The 22,991-nt window shown below is 39.9% G+C and overlaps 1 long non-coding RNA gene across 1 annotated transcript; it reads left to right on the top strand.

Annotated features, from left to right (window-relative positions):
• The first annotated feature begins 16,714 nt into the window (after nt 1-16,714).
• On the top strand, nt 16,715-20,204 carry LOC146693392 (uncharacterized). Its single transcript, XR_014923966.1, has 8 exons — nt 16,715-16,900; nt 17,377-17,416; nt 17,562-17,608; nt 17,921-17,965; nt 18,811-18,840; nt 19,300-19,368; nt 19,575-19,649; nt 20,045-20,204. It is a non-coding gene; the product is annotated as an uncharacterized LOC146693392 (long non-coding RNA).
• Nucleotides 20,205-22,991: the final 2,787 nt, after the last annotated feature.

Here is a 22,991-nt window from a genome sequence, read left to right as displayed (position 1 = left end):
ACGCCCAGCCCTTTATATATACTGTGTTTGTTCCTGTGTGTGTGTGTGTGAAAGTGCTTGAGTGTGCATGTGTGTGTGTGTTCACACTTATACCACTATGTGAGGACTATGCTTGTGGGAACCAACATTTCCCACAAGCTTGAGGGTCAAAATGTGGTTTTAGTGTCAGGGTTACAGTTAGGTTATGGTTAGGTTTAGGCTGAGGTTTGGGGTTAGGCATTCATTTTTGATGGTTAGGGTTAGGATGAGCGGCTAAGGAAAGCATTATGTCAATTAGATGTCCTCACTAAGGCATAAAAGGGAAGCATGTGTGTGCGTCTGTGTGCATGTGTGTGTGGACCAAAGGACAGGGTCATTGTTTGTCCTTTCAGTGAGTGTGTGTGTGTATGTATGCAGAATAAGCTTAGGTTTGCATTTTTTGCATTGTAAACACACTCATGTGGGTTTGTGTGTAATGTTGTGATATAAAATCTCATATTACCTACAGCTGAGAGTAGACTTTGTGCATGCTTCGAGTTCCGAGCATCACACTGATGCACTGTAAAGAGTCTCCTGCACTTGTTCCAATCTCCATTTCCAACTTCCGCAATCACTCATTCTAATGTGCTGGAGTGGAGATGAGCTGTAGTGGAGCATGGAGATGTGTGCTGATTACCTTAGGGATAGGTTTGGGAGTTTTAGCAGTGGAGACATTCTTTTCTCTCTTTTTCTTTTAACTTCAAAGGAAGAAATTCTGTTGACTCAAACACAGACTTTTTTTTCTTTATTGGCAAATCGTTTGATAAGATAAGACACTCAGGCCTCAGTCAGCTGGAGTTACTTTATCAGCAATTGAGTGTGAGTGTGTGCTCACATTTTTACAACACAGTCTTTCTCTGTGTTAATGTCTGAGCTGCTTAGTTCGGGTTAATGAAAAGTTTCTGGTTGGTTTATGTGTGCGGGGGTTTCGGCATTGGATCACAGTTCCTTATTTGTGTTTAAGAATTCTGAAAGCTGCCATCTAATCCAGTCCTCTTCCATGTCTGTTCATTGAATCAGATACCCCAGCAGAGACTGTGTCCGACACTGAGTCAATATGACTCACTCTCTGGATCTCTTTCAGAAGCTGCAGTGATTTTCATAAAATATTGTGCTGTTGTCACATGGTTTCACAACGGCAGCGGTACCGCGCGCTCACGCTCGCATTTAATTCATCTACGGCTCAAAGATGATGTTGTATGTGGAGGGCCAAAGGTGATGTTGGAGCAGAAGCTCTGATAAACCTCATAATTTATCAGAGCTGATAATAACCTAACCACAGCAACACTTACATTTAACACAGAGAGAAGAACAGATCGCAATGTCCAACTGCACTCTTTGCTTCATCTCACTGCATTTCAGCTGTCTAGTGTAATCATTGACAGACTCTGCCTGCAGTCTGTTTAGTTTGTGTTCTCCTTACACTATGCATGATTCTATGCATAATACATATGCAGTAGAGAATTAGTAAGACTAAGTAATACTAGTAAGACTAATACACTGATTGCCGAAATAAGAATCAGAGAAGAATCCTTCTACACTGTCTCACCTACTGCTGAAATTTTTACATAATACATATTTAAAAATGGGTCTGACCCCAGGCTCACCAAATCTGCTTTGAGGCAAATCTGGGTGTGTTTTGGGATTTTGTATCAACCATAAAATTAAAGCAAACAAAACTGGTTCTTTTACAGTGCTGCATATCTAACATTCACACTCTAATGAATGCATCAGGAGCAACTCTGGATTCGGTATCTTGCTCAAGGGTACACTCAAAAAAATGAAATTAAGTGGTTGTTACATGCATAAGATCCAAACTTGTAATTTGAACTAAATAATTCCATGTTTTTATGGTGAACGTAATTAAATCATGTAGCATCTGCATGAAATTCAGCAACTTAATTAAGTAAGAGTGGCTGGATCCAGGCAATTAACCGCTCTTACTAGATTGTATGATGTCATCTCAACAAGAACAAATTGCCAATTGTCCCACTGCCAAAGCGTACTAACATTAGCAGCCTCAACGACTACTGACCAGTTGCTCTAACACCTGTTATAATGAAGTGCTTCGAGAAACTGGTCCGACGTCACATCGTGTGCCATTGCTACAACGCTCCACACCACCATCTCTCACCTGGAAGTGCAGGGCCGTTACACCAGGCTGCTCCTTGTTGACTTTAGCTCTGCTTTCAATACGATACTCCGGACAGACTAATAGTTAAACTGCTGGAAATTGGACTTCCTTCTACCACCTGCCGCTGGATCAGAGACTTCCTCTCAAACCGTGTACAGAGAGTTAGAGTGGGGCCTCATCTTTCCTCGGCCCTCAGCCTTAACACCGGCTCTCCACAAGGCTGTGTACTGAGTCCCCTACTGTACACTCTGTACACACATGACTGTGTTAGTTCCCACCCAGACAAGGCAGTCATCAAGTTTGCAGATGATACCACCGTGGTGGGGATCATCTCTGGGGGAGATGAGACGGCGTACAGAGCTGAAGTTCAGAGGCTGTCAGATTGGTGTGTAGATAACAACCTGGACCTCAATACCACCAAAACAAAAGAACTGGTAGTTGATTTCAGAAGGAGGAAGTCTGAGCTGCAGCCTGTCAGCATCAACGGGGAGTGTGTGGAAAGGGTCTCCAGTTTCAAGTTTCTGGGTGTGCACATAGACACAGACCTTCAATGGAGCTCTAACACCTCTGCAGTTTTAAAGAAGGCCCAACAGCGTCTCCACTTTCTGAGAATCCTCAGAAAAATGGAGCTGAAGAAGGAGCTGCTGACCGTCTTCTACCGCTGCTCCATTGAAAGTGTGCTTGCATCGGTGTGTGGTTCTCCAGCTGCACCACAGCACAGAGAAAGGCACTCCAGAGGGTCATCAATATGGCCCAAAAAATCATTGGACATCCTCTTCCCTCTCTGAAGGACCTGTACAGCACTCACTGTCTCAAGAGGGCACGCAGCATCCTACGGGACGGTACACACCGAGGACACCGGGTGTTTAAGCTGCTGCCGTCTCGCAGGAGGTTCAGGCTGCTGAGGTCCCGAACAAATAGACTCAAGGACAGCTTTTACAACAGGGCAATAGCCCTGATCAATGCAAATAGCTGACCTGACTGGCTACCTACCTGGACTTTTTTTTTCTTTGGGGGGGCTTTAACAACAGTAAAAACAGTAATAATAATAATAATATTTATATTTATAACAACGTGCAATAATAATTTTATGTGCAATAATACCAGTGTGCAATACAAATACACTTATTCTTCTTTTTTATTACTAAGTTATTATACTGTGTTGTGTTGTTTGTGTTGCGTTGTGATGTGTCGTATCGTGTCGTGTTGTGTTACATGTGCCGACTTAGGACAGTTTTCCAATTTCATTGTACTACTGTACTATGTATGACTGTGCAATGACAATAAAGAGTTATCTCTTATCTCTTATCTCTAATTTTCCAAAATTCTGAGACCTTTAGCAACTCTCAGCTCATTGTATTCATTTTGTTAAAGCCGCCACCTTGAAGGTTCTGGCACAAAGTGATCTCACCCAATGGTTTTATTTTCATCAGCAGCACATAAAGCAAAAAACAGCTCAGGTAAAGCCACTGTATAGGCTTCTACCTGCCCAGCACAAACAACAGTTAGTTGACAACAAGTCAAAAGCTGGTTATTTAAAAGAGAGCAAAAAAAAAAATCTATGAGGCTGAATAACAGACTTAATTTATGTTTGTTGAATGTATAGAAACTGCAAAAATAAGAGCTTTGTATATTTAACAGTATGTCAGACAGATGCACACTCCCCAAGCCCTCAATAAAATCAAGCACTATACATTTAACATAAGAGAACATAGATTCTATAAACAGTTACACAACAATGACACTTTAAGGTACACCTGCAAGGTAGATGGATGAATAGATGAAATTGTCAATACTGAGGTCTTATATTATTAGTGCAAAAATGTACATGTGCAACACTGATTAAAAAAGAAAGAAAAGTAAAAATGAAGTTACTCAAAGCAGAGTAAAAATAAGACTGACTGAGTAGTGCAAATTGCATAACTAATATGTACACTATAGATCTAAGAACAACAGCTACAGCAAGGTATAATACAGACATATGTGTGTGGAATCGTATGCCTGACAGGTGTGTTCACCTGTCATACACAGAAGAGTTATAAAGTTTTCTAGCATTAAAGCAGTCTTTATGGCAGTGTGGTTGAATCAGTGTGAGAGCAAAGGAGCTCTGCTGAATGTGGAGTGAGTGTGATGTGTCGTCCTCGATGCAGCAGTTTGTTCAGTGCCCTCCTGTCCTGATCTTTAGTCAGTGTGGCTCTTGCGCAAGGTCTCGATCAAATGAACAGGAACGGCAGAAAGGGCCTGGAAGCCTTCTATGGGGCTCAGGAGGTATAGCATGTAGGCTGTCCACTACTCAGATACTTATTATTCAATCCGTCCTCTGCACTTGCACAGGTAAATTGTTCACTCATTCACACATGTTCACAGCCAGAATAATTGAATGTTTCTTGTAGTTTAATGTGCTTTGAGCAGTTTATAAGATTTGAAAAACTCTGTGCACGCTATCTATTCACTAAAAAGTATGAGGGACTTTATGAATGTGCATCTTTTGGCCAACTTGGAACACTTGTGATGATTCAATATGAAATATTGCTGCACTTTTTTCTCTGCTCTGGACAGTAGAACAGGCTCTGCTGTAAAAAAAAAAAAAAAAGATGTTATGAACTGAAGCAAAATCTAACAAAAGTTGAAGGGTTGTTTGCTTATACTGCCAAGTTGCTAATCACATCTGATCAAAGTGCACCAGCACAGCACTGATAAAGCAAATTACTAGAGGTTGCTTTCCCTCTTTAACATTTTAACTTGAGCTTGATTGGTGGCTGTTTCTGCATATTTAAGGTTAGAGAGAAAACTATTGCACTTATTTATCCTAATTAAAAACCACATTTCTAACTCACAATACAGAACTGTGCCTGTACATCACAACAGTTTCTACCTGTATCTACCTACACTTTGAAATGTGGACTGCTCTTCATCAAAGTTACAATAAACTAAACTAAACTGAACTAAACACACGAACAGCTTTACTCTTGATGTCTTGATGACACACTGGGTAGTCATTAACAGTTTATGCTGGAAAAAAGCATTTGATCATCTACAAATGTCTCACAAAGCTACTTGATACCAAAATTTCCATTTTGGAGAAGGATTGTGGGCTGTAACTGTGTCCCTCTCCGTAAAAAAAAAATCTTGCATAGTCTGGTTACCGGCAACGTTTGATCTTTTCAAGAGAGATTGGTTCATGTAAACCACGCTTCAAGCACAGCAAATTTCCCTTTAGCCCTGAGGAGAAGCATTATCGAGAAGCACAAATCTGAGAAATGCTACAAATCATTTATCGACCCAGATGTTTATCAGTTCGCATGAGAGGGAGTCCTGCAAACAACATCAAGACCACAGCATCCAGCCCTGAATTAGATAAGAAGAAAGGTAACAGCAACACCTGCAGAAATCTCTACAACTGACTAAATATTAAACCGTGCGTCCATTATATGAACATCAGCTTCATGCTTTTAACTGAACTAATCAAAAAAAACAAAACTGTTACTCTCCAGAAAAAATAAAACGGAAAACTGGGCGTCTGAAATTTAGCGAAAAGAAGTAGAAATGTTGAACTTCATAGTCACATCTTTATCCTTGGTTTGATTTCTCTTTTTTTGTAGTTCCATCCATCCATTCGCTTCCGCTTATCCTTTTCAGGGTCGCGGGGGGTGCTGGAGCCTATCCCAGCTGTCATATGGCGAAAGGCGGGGTACACCCTGGACAGGTCGCCAGTCTGTCGCAGGGCTAACACATAGGGACAGACAACCATTCACACTCACATTCACACCTAGTGGCAATTTGGATTATTCAATTAACCTATCCCCACAAGCTGCATGTCTTTGGACGGTGGGAGGAAGCCGGAGTACCCGGAGAGAACCCACGCAAACACGGGGAGAACATGCAAACTCCACACAGAAAGACCCCGGCCTGATGGTGGAATTGAACTCAGGACCTTCTTGCTGTGCGGCAACAGTTAGCACTGTGTAGTTTTTTAAATAAAAATGGAACTCCACACTGACTCTAAATCCTCACCACTAGTGATGGGATTTCCGGCTCTTTTTAGAGAACCGGCTCTTTCGGCTCCGAACCGGCTCTTCATGTTGTTTTGTTGCTTTAATTAATTTATTATTATGGGGCGATCGTGGCTCAAGAGTTGGGAGCTCGCCTTGTAATCGGAAGGTTGCCGGTTCGAGCCCCAGCTTGGACAGTCTCGCTCGTTGTGTCCTTGGGCAAGACACTTCACCCGTTGCCTACTGGTGGTGGTCAGAGGGCCCGGTGGCGCCAGTGTCCGGCAGCCTCGCCTGTGTCAGTGCGCCCCAGGGTGGCTGTGGCTACAGTGTAGCTTGCCATCACCATTGTGTGAATGGGTGGATGACTGGATATGTAAAGCCCTTTGGGGTCCTTAGGGACTAGTAAAGCGCTATATAAATACAGGCCATTTACCATTTACCATTATTAACAATAATATAAAATTATGCACAAAAGAAATTACTAATGTAAAAAAATGCGATGACCTCTAGAGACAAAGCATGTACAAACTCCAAAACACATTTCTAGCGTTAACTGAACTTCCAAAACAGAGCTACCTAGATCACTTAAATTACACAATTGAAAGCATATGTGTATTCTCTGTTGAGGTCAGGAAAGCGTTTCCGCTCCCTGAAGACCAACACAGAGAGACTGAGGAGGAGCTTCTTCCCGCAGGCGATACGGTCTCTCAATCACACCACCACACAGTACTGACCCACACATATAGTTCTTACACACACTGGACATTCTGGACATTGTTTTCACTTCATCACTTAAATCACTTTAAGCATATTTGCACTGCACAAGACATAATGTGGATCGCACAACACTGGTCACTACATTCTTCATTTCCAGTTACAGTTTTTTCTGAATGCTTAAGCACATTTTTTGTAACTATTGGCTAATTTTGCAAAACTCTTCACACAAATAAGAAAACCTGTCACCCAATAATCAAAACATTGTAGTTCTCTTGCAAAAGCAAACACAGCTGGATTAACTCTTCACACCTTCGTAAAAATGGTGTTTCCGTATCAACCAGTACACACAAGCCATCATCTACTAAGCACACAATGCGCCAACTGCACACTGATGGTATGAATACAAAACACATCTGGCTTTTGCTTTCTCTGTGCACAAGGTAGGCTATGTCAGTTTGAGCTCATACTTCTGTCATAGATCCATAAGCATAGAGGGATCCAAACTTCAAGTACTGGTGTTTATTCAAACACATCAAAACAAACACAAGTGTTTATTTCCAAGTATAGGATTATTTGCAATCGCCATAATGACTATATGGGTTACTTGGTCTGCAGTGAACATGCTTCCTCTGCCCCGAGCATCTGGTCATCTAGCAATTCTGTAAAGTAACAATTTCAGTATTTTTACATCAATGGTATTGGTGTGTTTCTCATTGGCATATGGCAGTGCTACAAATCTTTGTGCGAAGTGACTGTACTAACCGATTCTCATTTCAAGATGTCCTTATGGTACTTGCTACAGTGTAGCGGCTCGAGTTAGGCTGGACCCGTTGGCCAGCTACCCTCAGGGTCATTCCACGGTTGATTACATGGTCCACTATTGTAGCTCTGATGTCATCAGCAATTCTATTTCTTACTCTTCCTACCCTTCCTCTCCCCCCTCCTCATCTTCCTCTCCCCCCTCCTCGTCTTCCTCTTGCTCCTCCTTGTCCTTGTCGTCCTCTTCATCCTACTTCTTCACCTCCACGTCCTCTTCCTCGGCCTCCTCTACTTCTCACTCTTTCTGCTCCCTCCATTGTACTCCGCACACACAGCTTACCTGTATTATAGTGCTTAGGCTGATTGCAAAGTGAACTAATTATCTAAAAAAGTTTTCACATGTGAAAGTGTGCCAGACAGTTGGCAAATTAGTGTTAATGATAGCCATACATGTGTATACTTTTGCTAGGAGTGTGTTGGAAATTTGGTAATTGAGTGTTGTGCAGTGAATTGTGCCTACAGTTTTGCAAAGTGTGTGTTACAAAATTGCAAACTGAGTGCAAAGCAGTTTTTGTGCTTTTAGTTTTGCAAACTCAGTGAGTGGTTTTGCTATAAGTCTGAATAGTTTTAGAGATTGTGCTACAAGAATCACAGTTAGGGTTTAAGCATTCAGAAAAAACTGTAATACTTGTACAGCTGCTGTTATTGTGTATATATTTATTTATATTTCTTCATACATTCTTATATAGTTCTATATTGTGTATTTTGTTGTACAGTTATTTTATTTTCAACTTTAATTTATATATTTTATCTTATTCTTTCCCAGTTAAATTTACCCTTCATTCTAATTTGTGTTGTACAGCTATTTCATTTTTAACCTTAATTTATATTTTATTCCTTCCTAGTTAAATTTACCCTTTTTAATTTTTCATATTTATTTCCTATCTTATTCATAGCCTTTTCCTTTTTTGTTTTCTTTAGTGTCACGGTCCTGGGTCTTATGACCCAGTGTTTTGAGTTTCAGTTCTTTTGATGTTCATAGTGTATGTTTAAGCTTATCAGGTTTCCTAAGTTTATTTGTTATCAAGTTTGTATTATTATGCCTAAGTGTTTCTAGTTATTATTTTCCCCTCGTGTTTCCAACCATGTTAAATCTCCCCTGCTCTTCATGCGTTTCATGTCTATGTCTTACGTTGTCAAGTTCGGGTTGTCATGTCTATGTCTCATTATGTTTCCTGTTTTATTGTGAAGAGGTCTGGTGTTCTGTGTTCATCATGTTCAGTTTTACTCTCCCACTGTGACGTCATTATGTTCATGTGTGCCAGCTGTTTCCTCATGTGTCTCCACTTCCCCTAATCACCTCCTGTGTATTTAAGTCCTCTGTTTTCAGTGTGTGATTGTCAGGTCGTCTGTTGTTCACGCTATGTTCTCCATGCCATGTTTCTAGGTTTCATGTCCAGGTTTTTCCATGTTGTTTGTTTAGTTCTCCCAGTTTAGGTTAATGTTAGTTTTATTTCTGTTTGCATTGCCCCTTATTTGTACCTTTTCTGCCAGCCTCATTAAACGGCTCGCTTTTTGTTGATACTCAAGTTTTGATCCAAGTTCCTTGGTGTCTGCATTTTGGGTCCACTCTTCACAGTCTGCTCTCGCCAGACTGTGACATTTAGGTCACGAGCAGTTGTCCAAGCATTTCACTACATATCGTACTGTGTATGACTGTGTACGTGACAAATAAAATTTGAATTTATTTATTGTTTGTGCATTTATACACAAGCACTCATATATATTCAACTAATTAAAAAAAAAAAGTTTATCTGTTACTACCACACACCAAATCCAGTCGTTGGTACTTCCTGGCTTGTGTAGCCACTAGGTAACAAAAGCTCAACACTGCGCCCAGCATCCTGAAGCACTTCTGTTGTCTTTTGTACGTGTTTTGAGTTTTTATGTGCTTCTGAGTTTTTACGTGTTTTGGAGTTCGTACATGTTTTGAAGTTTGTATGTGTCACAAACAAGGATGCAGTGGACTCAAGAGCAGACTCAATTGCTCGAACTATGTACAATTTATTGAAAGGAAAAGGAGCTTAAACAAGACTGGGTCTAACAGAAATCATTCGCAAGAACTGAGGGAGGCCCGAGGGCGGAGAAACGGACGTAGAACACAGGGAGGACACGGGCGGGAACTTCTGCAAACACAGGAGAAGGGTTTTACTGAATGGGAAACAATTAAAGGGCAGAGGTGAGTGGTACTAGTGGAGAGTCTTGGGCTTACTTGAAAACACCGGCTATTAGGCGGGGAAGGGGTTGCCGTGGGAGCGTTCCAGGGATGGTTGAGAGTGTGGGGAGGCTGGTCCAGGTTCCAAGGTGTCCAGGGAGGTTGAAGTACGGGCTGGAGGGCAGGCTGAGGAGAAGATGAGTGTGTGGTCCTCGGGTTCTGGGCAGATGGGAGAACGGGACGGAAACAGAACCAGCACTGCTGGTGAGTATGACGGGTGACGAATCTGGAGAATACAGGAGACGGAGGACACATTAACCCACGATCCAGGCACACAGAGTCTGAGCACAGAGGAGGCCAAGTTTACCATGGGTGGTAGCAGGACGAACTGGCGAGGAGTAGCAGGCAGTGCTGGCTTAAAAACCCTCTAGATGGAGCCCCGGAAATTGGAAGCAGGTGATGAGCTGGCCAACTCCACCCCAGGGGGCGGACAACAGGAACCTGGACCACACCCGACCAGAAACTCCCACAGCATATGACAGTATGTGCTTTGTCTGTAGGGGCCACCGTAAATATACTTTTATTTATTCCCTCCACATAAAATGTAATAAATAAATCATATAATACAAAAATCAACTATTCACATTTCAACTTTTAACTATTTAAATTTTCAGCTTTTTCCTTTTAAACAAATTTAAAGTGAAACAACACAAAACACTGCAAACCACAACACAATTAAATATAAATTAAAATATGAAAACGAAAAGAAGATGCATATTCTCTGCCATATGGGCCCGCATGAATAAACTTCCTGAATCCTTTATCATCTGCAACTGAAAATAGTTGTGGATGATTACTATACCTTTCTAATGTGACGTTGTTGTCCCTGGCTCTCTTTCTCTCTCCCTCCTGCTCTGTTCCTGTGGTACTGCGAGTGCAACCGCCCCTCCCCCCTCTGCCCAGCGCAAAGAGCAAAGCGGAAAAAAAGTGCGAGAGAGAGGGTGAGAGAAAGAAAAATAAAAAACCCACGGCTCACGATAAGGAGCCGGCTCGTGTCGTTCACCTCAAAGACCCGGCTCTAAGAGCCATTTCGTTCGCGACCGACACATCACTACTCACCACTGCTATGAACGAGTGTGGAGGGAACATCATTTAAGGCTTCATGGTTTTGTAGGGACAGCAAATTTGAATTTGAATTAAGGAGAATGTCAGGGCAGCAGTTCATCACCTGAAACTTATGAAAGGTCAGCAACGCAACCAGGCAATTTATCCACAGCCCAGGAAAAAGAAAGAAGAAAATCCATGTTTGTGAGGCGCTAAATCCTGACTTCACACCAAATGAGATGCTGTGGTTCGTTAGGAATATTGATAGACTGAGATTGGACTGAGAAATGATTACCACTTCCTACTGTTCTTTGTGTAATTATCATAGGCAGCCACAGGAAGCATCTATTGTTAATGCTAAAGGAGTTTGTATGAGTTACTGCAGTAACACTTACTTCTTGTTGTGTGTTCATCTCTTTGTTTGTAAGATGAAGTCACATGAAGGTGAGCTTACATTTGATAAGTGAGGGTTCACCAAGCTTTCCTCGCTGCCGCACACGCAGCAGAAAACGAAAAAGTCTCTTTCTTCTCAAGTTCCCTCTCTACAGTTTCCCCATTTTACCACACAGGGGCGATGTTGCTACACACGAGACAAAGTACCTCGTGAGACCTTGTGAGAATATCTTGGACTCTGTGCAAAAATATTAGCACATTTCATACTGCGATCAAAGTTAAGACGACACGGAGCCATCTGGGAACTGAGAGGCCGACTTAGTGGAAATCTGTTCATGTTTTTTTTCTTTTTTTTGTTAGGTTAAAGAAAAGTATTAGCTGATTTATAGTAAACACAAAGACAGAGACGGTTAATTACACAGAGAATGACAAGCAGTCCCCTAAGAAAGAATGGCTGCAACTATGTGCACATGTGTGCACGGCGTCTCATAAACGTATGCAAATGCAATTAGGGTAGTTTTAATAATGCATGACAGTGCATCACATTTTCAATTCTGCCTGATTCACACCTAATGGCACAGCCCCCGTAACCTTGTAGGCACACACTGCATTGACATTTACTTCTGTCAGCTGATTACACACTTCCTTGTGTGTGTGTGTGTGTTTCAAGATATCTTCACAACTTGCCTGCAACGTTGGCATCTAACTGATACACATCTTTGAAATAGTCTCACGATTCTGTTTCCTGCTAGACTTCACACCTACCCACCTCCCCACCCCAACTTGTGAGTGCCTTATTCCACTTATCTCAGCATAATCTTTTTAACGGTGAGATGTCGTGCATTGTGCTCGCATTCTGCATCAGTCTCCACAAAATGCGATTTCAATATCCTGTGCGATTCAATTCAATTTGCTTCATTAGCGTGGCATTCAAAGCTTTGCATTACGAAGTCTTTACACCCCCGTGCAGCTCCCGCAGTGGGCTTCTCATCCCTCCCTCATCTCTTCCTCCTCCCCGTTGTTTTAAAAAACATCAAAGGTTAGATTAATCACAATCCTCAGAGGAGACGGATGACTGAGAGAAGTCTGCTCTTTGTTATGAAATCTTAGTTGCAGATTTCAGCAGAGAATAGATATATTTGCAGTATTTTTCCTTCATCCCACCCATGGATTCTAATAGTGCAGTGTCTTGCTGTGTGCTTTGATGTCCCAGTGAGAATTGAAAAAAAAAAAAAAAAAGAGAATTGAAAGGGCCCCAATGTTCCCACACAAATGAATGGTTTTTTTTTTTGCTTTTACCCTCCTTATGGAAGCCTGTTTGGGAAAAAAAGAAGCTCAGCAGTGTTACATGCATTAGTACACACTGAAAAATAGCCGTGTTAGAGGAAATTGCGCAAACAGGGGGAAAGCATGCTCACGCGCACAAAAAGATGCATAAAAAGACATTTTCATCCTAAATAACCTTTGCAATTTCAGACAGAGGACACAATCCAGGTAGAGTGTAAGTCTGTTTTTATTGCTTCTGCACTTTTACAAATGATATGCAGGGCTTTAGACTGCAGAAAATAATAGATCTGCTGGTTATACAGTGTTGCTGTCAATACACAGGGTCCTTTCAGGTGTCAAAGACACGCTCTGTGGAGGTATCCTTTGTCAAGGTCACTCAATGTGCACTGCAGGCTGCTTCATAACAAAAAGAAAAAAAAGAAGAAAAAAACCCCCAACAGTCAGATCTACAAAGCAAGCTCTGCTTCCTGTCATTTGTACAGAATGCTGCCATGAATGTATGCACGTGCTGCATGCACTCAGCTGTGCTTGTTTGTCCATTTATGCATGCTAAATGATTCACCCCCAACCAATCAGCATCGCTACATGTGTTCTTTGTTGCTTGCCTGCACCGAGTCTATCATTCTCACAATAAATCAAAATCTTTTTTTTACACCTCTGTGTGGACTCATTCCCCAGAGAGGGGGAACCCACCCCTTTAAAAAAAACTCTGACCTTTGCCAATCCACATCGTGGCTCCCCCCCCCCCGCCAACCATTCAGATATAGCAAGACCACATACTGTAAATAAACTCTCTGCTGCCATCTTTCACTTAAAAAATCAAAAAAAGTAACTAACTTTTTTTCCCTCAGGAAGTTTGAGCAGGAAAGTAAAGAAGAGGAGAGGGGAATGACAATGTTAAATATTTCATGTTTTCCTCTTGGTAATTCCGTGCGGTTGGAACGAGACCTCGTTTTCCACAGAAACATGAGCAACTTTGGGACTGATTGCAGGAGCCTGGGAAGCTGTGTGTTTCTCTTTTATTTTTTTATTTTATTTTTTTGCCTCTCTGCTCCAAAATAGGCCTGGGTGGTGATGCATAATGCATGGGGCTTCCTATGTGCAGCTGGAAAGGGCTGTGAGTCCTGTGGGATCAGCCTGGGAAAGGGGTGTCCAGATTCACATTCTGCTGCATGGGGCTGGGCACCTCAAAAAAAGAAAACAAAAAAAAAGAAAACGGAGCTTGAAGGAAAACATGAAGTTTGTGTGTTTTTTAAAATTTCCTGTTCAGATTACTGTAAGATATCTTACTGGCTTTCATCTAAATCAGGGCCACGAGAGAAAATGTAGGGCTCTTTTTGTCAAATCTATTATTAATTGAAAGTTTCTTCTAGTGTGTATTTAATTTTTATGATTCAAATAATATTATATTCGAGCACCGTGTTGGTTCAGGCGTTCCATGGGAGTCAAGCTGCGGCAGATCAGCTGATTTCACTGCCAGCTCACATCAGCTGATGGTCAGCTGATAGGATTCTACACATCCAGCTGTCAAATCTCATACACATGGGTCCATAAGTATTTGGACAGTTTTCTTTTTTGTTTGATGTGGTGTTGAAAAGAGAAAAATTTAAACCGATTTATGTCGTTACTCAAATACTTATGGACCTAACTGCTATATAGGCTACTTTGGTTCATAGAGTTGGTGGTGCAACTGCAAGCCACTTAGGAACCCACCACTATCTCAGCTTTTTCCATTTCATTCTATTCATGCTACTGTATTTCTGACTTAACCAACACCAAGTGTTGTCATTGATGCCTGATCTGTCATGCCTTCAGGCCTTCCATTCCTGGGACAAATCTGATTTTGACCTAGGTGGCAAAACAGCTGGACTTGTAGAAATGACATGTAAAGACTGCCTCATAAGAGATTTGCTTTATCTGTTCCTGACAACGTCATTGTGGATCCCTTATCCTGTGGTGGTTCAAGTAAATCTGAGGCTCTGCGCTATCGGTGCATTCCTTGGCATATTTATGCAGAGTTGACGCTGGGTTTGGGGGTTTTTTTGCGCAGCGTGGCGGCTTTTATCCTGCCAATCCAGTGTTTTCCTGTTGTGTTGAAACAGAATCTCTGTGCGTCTCTCACACGTACAGTTGTTTATTCTAAACATTAGTATGCACAGGCATGTCAGCTGTCACAGTCATGCTTGTATCCATAGCCCCTCCCCGATGGAAAATGAATTTCAGTGCACTGCTTCTTCTTCTTCCCAGTTGTTGACAAAAACCAGTGCGCCGTAGACTCTTATGCTGCTAACCTGTTGTCGTGCAAGTTTGGATTTGTATAATGAGCATTCATTCTCTTACATCCGACGCTGCCTTGTGTTCAAACATTTGTTTGATTAAGTAATTAGCAGAGGAAAAGAAAAGAAAACGCCAGAGTTTGGAAGAAGAAGCCTATATATAATGTGTTCACTTTAGAAGCATCATATATATATCTCGAATGATTAAATCCCCCTGCTTTAAACACTAAAAAGCAACTGATGCCGGGACTTGATGTCTTTGGGCGTGTAATTAAGATCAAAACAAAATTTGTAGCAGGACCGTCCTCTAATTTCAAGATGCTTCCCAAACACTGCTCAAGGTCTTCGTTGTGAGACCTTGGAGTGGTTATATGATAGTCCCATATTATTTCTATCTTTTTAATCCCTGCGCACATCTTCCACGGTGCCCCTGCCTCTGGCTCAGAAAGTGACCAAAATAACTTCCCATCACATGACTCTTCAGGTTTATATGGCTCGTACTGTGATTTATTCATGAAAGTGCGTTTTTCTCCTCTAACAAAATCAAGAAGGAAATAAGTAAAAGGGGGGCACTGTCATTAGTAGAGACACATACTGAGTCTTATAAATAAAACATTTACTATCAGAATGAACATAATTTGTTCTAAACTTTTGTTCTATTTAATTGAAACCGATAAAGTGCCTTGAGGCGACTTTTGTTGTGATTTGGTGCTATATAAATACAATTGAATTGAATTGAATTGATATTGTTGCCAATATATCTGAACACAACGTCAGTGGGGGAAAGTAAGATACTCATACTGTGTTACTATGACTTTTTGACTGTGAGGACAATGGCTGGACGGCAGCGGTTTACCTTTGTTCCACCTGTCAGTACTGCAAGTAATTCACTAGCAAAGAACACAATTATTGCACAAGTCATTTTCTTTTATTTCATAGTTTGTCATTCTGTATCATTATACTGACTGGGGGAAAAAATCAACCTTAGCTCAGCTTCGCTTTGCGACACCTCTTGCATGCGAAGTGTGCATTATTTAACAGTGTATTCACTTCACTTAGATATTTCATGTGTAGATCGAGGAGAGGAGAGGCTGCTGGCGGAAATGAGAGTCTGTTGTGCTGAGACAGTTGGTTGCCAGTCCATCTGGGTATGAAAAGTGCTCCAGTTGTCACAAACAGTCTGCATTTCTGTCCTGTGTTACTGAGAGAAATGGTGAAAAGGACAGGAATGACTGAAGAAAAAGCGATGTGAAAGCATTGTGGGAACAAGGAAAGGAAGGCAAACATAAGTGAAATGTGGAAGGAATGGAGGAAAACATAGGTTAATTTAGTTATCTGGAGTTTATGCCTCACTGTAGGAGCATTGTCGGGGACTCTGATTTGAGGTGGGGGAGTGAAATGAGAAAACTTTGGGCCAGGTTCCCGTCTAATTTCTCTTAGTTATTTGGCCTTTCCGCTTGCGGAGCTTTCAATCTCTGAGGCCTTCGGGGGGTCCAGATTATCTCTTTCGTTTGGAGAAAATGAGCTGAGCTGGAAGCTACATTACCTCCCCTGCCTTATGTGAGCTCATTTTTCCCACACCGCCATTAGCTCGCTAAAGCCATTTGGAGATGCACTGTGGAGTGTTTTCCATGTTCATCAGTAAGTGTCTGGCATTCCTTCAGTCAATTATCACCAGAACTGTCTCTGTGTGATAATTCAGGCCTCGGGCTTGTGTCTCTGTGCCAGGGTGGGTATACAAGGGACATGTTGATGGAGGTTTTGAGCAGAGCTTCCAAATTCAAAGTAGCAATCAGCCATCCCTGCTTCATACTCACATATGAGTGATTTAATTAAGTGGTTGGAAGATGTAAAATTCTCAATTCTGCCAACTGAACATATACGAGATTTTAATGAGGATGAATAATTAGCCGGCATGGAGGAAACGGACCTTTATTTCGTGGAGTGGCGACAAGAAGCCAAGGCGGGTGGCCAGTCTAAGAAGCCTCCATCATCAAGCTAGCAGGTGCCTTTTCCCATATAATATTACTTTATTCTCGTGTATTTGGAACGGAAGCGTAGAGCTGCCACCCAGGCAAAAGAGAAATATAAGTATATCACGTTATAACGTGAAAAGTTTATCGTTCTAACAATATACTATCATGTTTGAACAACATGTTTGAACAACATTGTACGAAAAATGTACATAATTATCACGTCCGTACAATATTGTGCGAACGTGACAATTATGTATATTATAATAACGTGATATTATATTATACAAACATGAAAAGCATAATGTTAGAACAATAAACATTTCACGTCATAACGTGATACAGCTCTATTTTTCTTTTGCCTGGGTGGCAGCTCCACGCTTCCATAATTTGGTAATCAAAATATGTAACTTAATTAATTATATTGTGACGTACTTTTGCCTTTTCTTATTATTCTGCCTTCTCAATAACTATCAAAGCCTATTCACATTTAATTTGGCTTTCACAGAAATCCTACCTCTCCTTCTGGCTACAGAGTACTTACCAAGGTTAGAAACAAAGAACAGTTATGCTTTATTAATGTTCGCTAATTACAATGTTCCACATTTCCTTGCTTTTTAAGTCATTTTTAGGCTTTTTAGAGTTTTTGTTTTTTATTTTTTTAGCAGTAATGTTTCTGCCTATTTATTTCAGCCCATGAAATCGAATGCAGATCTTCCTAATGTGAGATTTACATAAATGTAAGTAATTTTGTTTGTCATTGTCATTAATGTTGTTGCTGTTGTTGTTTTTGTGCAGTTTGCAATCATATAAACCTAGCAAGCATCAGTCAGCACAGTGACTAACCTAAACAGATTCTTGCTTTATTCACATATATTATATGTAATTATATATACCTGCACATTGTACCTAGGGTTGCAGCCACTTGGCCCCACCCCATTGTTGTGACAGCCCTGATTGTACTTATACACTGCATCTGAACAGGGAACAGTCTGCCACATTAATGTATTTTTAAGTGACTTGTTTGTAATACATGAATTTGTTTTTTACAGATGTCAAAGTCTCAACCTCATGCTGCCCTCCCCCATCCTCCTAAAGTAAGTATTTGTTGTTGTAGTTTTTTATGCGGTGTCTGTGTCACATGCTAATCATAATTATTGAAATAACTGTTTTCTAACAGATTTTCCAAAACACTAGTTATGTTTGTTGTCATTCAGACCAATACTACTGCTTAGACATTGTTTAGTGGTCATGCATGTTTGACAAGCTCGTTATGATACCAAAACAGTAGGCCTATCACAATAATCGATATATCGACTTAACACACAATACATGTACATGACCTCAATAATTGTTGATGATGTAATTTATCCGCCATTATATTTACAAAAATAAAATATAATGATAACAAAACAATAACATTAAATAACATTGTTTTCTATTTGTTAGAAAATTTACTATTTATTCAAGTTTTTAAGGTATCTAATATTTTGATTCCTAATTTCAATGATCTAAATACTTTAAGAATTAGATGTTGGTTTGTCAATTGAAAGTGTGTAGATCTTGCATTATTATGGTGTTATATTATGATTATACATTCAAAGACATAAAATGGTCTTAAAATGACAATGACATAACTTGTCGCAATTGTTTATGGGGCAATATACCGACCAACAAAAAGTCGCTATCGTAACAGGCCTTCAAAACAGACGGTTTTATGATTGATAAATTCAAAAAATAAATACATTTAATTTCTCTGAGATTCTCTAATATTCAGTTACAGTTCACAACACAGTTACCCGTACATGCAGTATTATACTGTAAATATAAATCTCTGCATTTAGCATCCCACTAGAAGCGTCACAGTTACTGCCTCTTTTTTTTTTTTTTTTTTTTACAAATACCTGTACTATCACTAACACATTTACTGTTTTACTTTTAGCCTGTGGATACAAATGCAGATTTCCTTAATGTAAGTTGTGCATTTTAATTACATCATGTTATTTTTATTATTATTTATTTATTTATTTTATTTTACATTCAAATATTTCAAGCTTCTTGGTTAAAGAAGCTTGATTGCTAGTAGGTAAAGAATAGTTCACCTATAATTCATATTCCCAATTAATTTCTCACCTCTGATTGAATGCCTTTGTTTGTTTTCCTTTTGACTATAACAAAACATTTTTGCTGGATATATATGGTGAATTTATATGCATAGATACAGTCGTAGTGCTTGACACATGCAAACAGCAGTAGATGTACTAAAAAGGAAATAATTACAATCATGATGTTGATTGCTGATGTCAGTATATATATTTTAGAGGAATGTTTTGTTTTTCACCCAAAATGAACTATATTGCTTCAGAAGAGATTTATTACCCTACCGGTAATATATATTGTTCTGTTTTTTGTTTGTTTTTGTTATTTTCAGGTTCAATGGTGCGTGTTCTTCTAATGGCCGCCTTCCCACTGGAGGTTTTGATCCACAGCAATTTAAAAGGTAATCAGCTTTGAAAGTCAGTTCAAATGGTTAGCTAATAGTACTTTAAAAAGCCTACAACTCTGTCACCAGTTTCTTTACCAAAAATTACCCATAAAAGTATCGCTCAATAGCATATATTGTAGTTCAAATGTTTAGTTGTACAAATATCAAATTTTTGGAAATCTAAAACTAGTCAAACACTCAAATGTTCATGCTTTTTATAGGAGGACAGAGCAAAACGGACATCGGCGCAGAGTGAAGAACTGCCCTTGATAAGGACACTATGACAGCCATATATAGTAAGTGAAGACTTTCTGTGTATCTAAAATTGCATACAGCACAAGTAACTTACTTTGCAACCATTAAAATAGGTTGTAAAGTAAGTTACCAATACAAATAGGTGATAATGCATTGTAGTGGTTGGTCTCAGACAAAGAAGGTCAACAGATTTATGAATGCTGGAAGGTAAGGAGAGACGACCAAAAGGGGTGTTAGCATTACTGTAATGTGAACTGGATAGACTTCCCATCTAGGAAAAAAAAGAGGTAAAATTATGCGTAAAATATATCTGTATTAATATTTGTATCTATATAAACAGAAATATCTGTTTGCTAAATGAAGCCAGCTAACATAAATCACATTTTTATTTTAACTCTGATAAAAGTAATAGAACTGTGACTTTTGTTTGTTACAGTGGCGGTAAGGAAGGGGTTTCCCAGCGTGTCCAGAAGGGCTTTGAGGATTGCCGTGAAAGCTGGGGGAACTGAGACTGCTGGAAAAGGAAAAGAAATTACATTTTAAGTATGCTGACTTATGTTCATACAATCACACACACATATACACATACACACACATATGTGTGTGTGTATATATATATATATATATATATATATACACACACACACATATATGTATATGTGTGTGTGTTTCTTTTAGAATGTTTGAGTATGTAATGAGAATAAACTTATAAAATGAATATTCCTTGCTTGATTGATATGCTATATGTATGTTTTAAACATCAAATAAAGATTTCTTTCAGATGTTACATGTGAATGTGTTTTCTTAGAAATATATGAAGGGTTAAATTTATATTTTTTTGAATGATTTTAAATAAATTTAAATTGTATTTTGAAATATATTTTATTAATATATTTCAAAATATACAAAAAATGGCCAAAAAATATATGTGCTAAAAAACATTTCAAAATACATAAACATATTTCAAAATGTATTTTGAAATACATTTTGAAATACATTTCAAAATATACAAAAAATGGCCAAAAAATATATGTGCTAAAATACATTTTAAATATATAAATATATTTTAAAATGTATTTTAGCACATATATTTTTTGGCCATTTTTTCTATATTTTGAAATATATTTCAAAATGTATTTTAAAATATATTTTTTTACCGTATGGGATTGTGACATAACTACAGCCCAGCCGATGCAGCAGTATATTAAAGACTACGGTAACTTCATATTGTGGATGGATTATCTCAGTTGTTCTCCTGGCTGAAGTTTGGTCCATTTATAGCATCCCACCATGCAATTGCATTTGTCTCTAACCGTCAGGAACCCTCACGCTAACTTTTATTGAGTGGAAAAAGGTTAGCGTTCATCCTCCACCTCAATGAATGTAGAAGCTCCACCTTCACTATTTATTAAGCTAACATAGCTGTGTTGCTAGCGATCACGTAGCACATCATTATATACCAGCTAGCCAAATTTCAGTAACCCTACAAATGTCCCTGCTGTTTACTTTCCTGTCTTCATTTATGTTGGAAGTGATAGCAGAGCTGTATGTCTTACTTTGTTTCAAAAATCCCTCAGTCTGAACATGGTGTATTATATTTAGATGGAAGCTAGCAAGCTAACTCTCTGCTAACTTCTAACTCTATTAAATATAATAAATTCTGTTTTCATGGATGCCTGGATTTTAAACTTAATTGTTACACCTAGTAGAGCAGCCACACTTTATTAAATTTTATTAAAGATGAAAGAATTTAGACAGTTTTTCAACTCTCAGTGATCCTACAGTGATCGTTTGCCTTTGGGACCTGCAGCGTAGTTTGGGCCCAGACATGACGAATGACATTAGACTTAAAGACAGATAGGTCCATGTAGTTTTATATTTACTGCATATTTTTAATGAAAAGGCAGTAGGAGTTAAAGCAGATGCTCTTAGACACTTATTACCACTTATTACTTTTTTTTTTTTAAGACTTTTTATTTTCATTTTTTAAATTGAAGACGAACAACAAACAAACAGAAACAAACAATAAAAGACATTTACAGCTATGGGACAGAGTAGGTATCATCAACTAGCCAAAGCTTGACTGGCCATTATGACAAAAAAAAAAAAAACAAAAAAAAAAAAACATATATATATATATATATATATATATATATATATATATATATATATATATATATATATATATGGCAGCACAAATGAACCAGCTGCTAGTTAACGAGAGACACCCGGAATGGCTAACTGAAGGCCGGACGGTCCTGATCCCCAAGGACCCCAAGAAGGGACCGGTCCCCTCCAACTACCGACCAATAACCTGCCTCAGTACTACATGGAAGCTCCTGTCAGGCATCATATCGGCTAAGATGAACAGGCACATGGGTCAATACATGAGCGGGACACAGAAAGGAATTGGCAAGAATACCAGAGGTGCAAAACACCAGCTACTGGTAGACAGAACAATCAGCCGAGACTGCAAGACCAGACTGACCAACCTGTGCACTGCCTGGATTGATTACAAGAAGGCCTATGACTCAATGCCCCACAGCTGGATACTGGAATGCCTAGAATTGTACAAGATCAATGGGACCCTAAGAGCCTTCATCAGGAACTCAATGGGGATGTGGCGTACAACACTAGAGGCCAACTCCAAGCCCATAGCACAAGTTACCATCAAGTGCGGGATCTACCAAGGAGATGCTCTGTCCCCACTGCTGTTCTGCATAGGCCTGAACCCCCTCAGTGAGATCATTAACAAGACTGGCTACGGATACCGACTACGGAACGGAGCAGTTGTCAGCCACCTCCTGTACATGGATGACATCAAGCTGTATGCCAAGCGTGAACGAGACATCGATTCACTGATCCACACTACCAGGCTATACAGCAATGACATTGGAATGTCGTTCGGACTGGAGAAGTGTAGTCGGATGGTAACAAAGAGAGGGAAGGTAGTCAGAACTGAGGGGATTGAACTACCAGAAGGCAACATTGCAGACATAGAGGACAGTTACAAGTACCTGGGGATCCCGCAGGCAAATGGGAACCATGAAGAGGCCGCTAGAAAGGCTGCAACCACCAAGTACCTGCAGAGGGTCAGGCAAGTCCTGAGGAGTCAGCTGAATGGTAAGAACAAGATCCGGGCCATCAACACGTACGCCCTGCCCGTGATCAGGTACCCTGCTGGGGTAATAGGCTGGCCAAAGGAGGAGATAGAAGCCACTGACATAAAGACAAGAAAGCTCCTTACCATGCATGGAGGGTTTCACCCCAAGTCCAGCACCCTGAGGCTGTACGCTAAGCGGAAGGAAGGGGGCCGGGGACTGGTGAGTGTCAGCACCACAGTCCAGGATGAGACAAGGAACATCCAAGAATACATTGGGAAG

The sequence above is a fragment of the Copadichromis virginalis genome, linkage group LG14, assembly GCF_057382275.1.
Source record: "Copadichromis virginalis isolate Kocher_CV1m ecotype Utaka linkage group LG14, C_Virginalis_male_GT1.1, whole genome shotgun sequence".
NCBI classification, from domain to species: domain Eukaryota; kingdom Metazoa; phylum Chordata; class Actinopteri; order Cichliformes; family Cichlidae; genus Copadichromis; species Copadichromis virginalis.
This window is presented reverse-complemented; position numbering and strand designations above follow the sequence as displayed.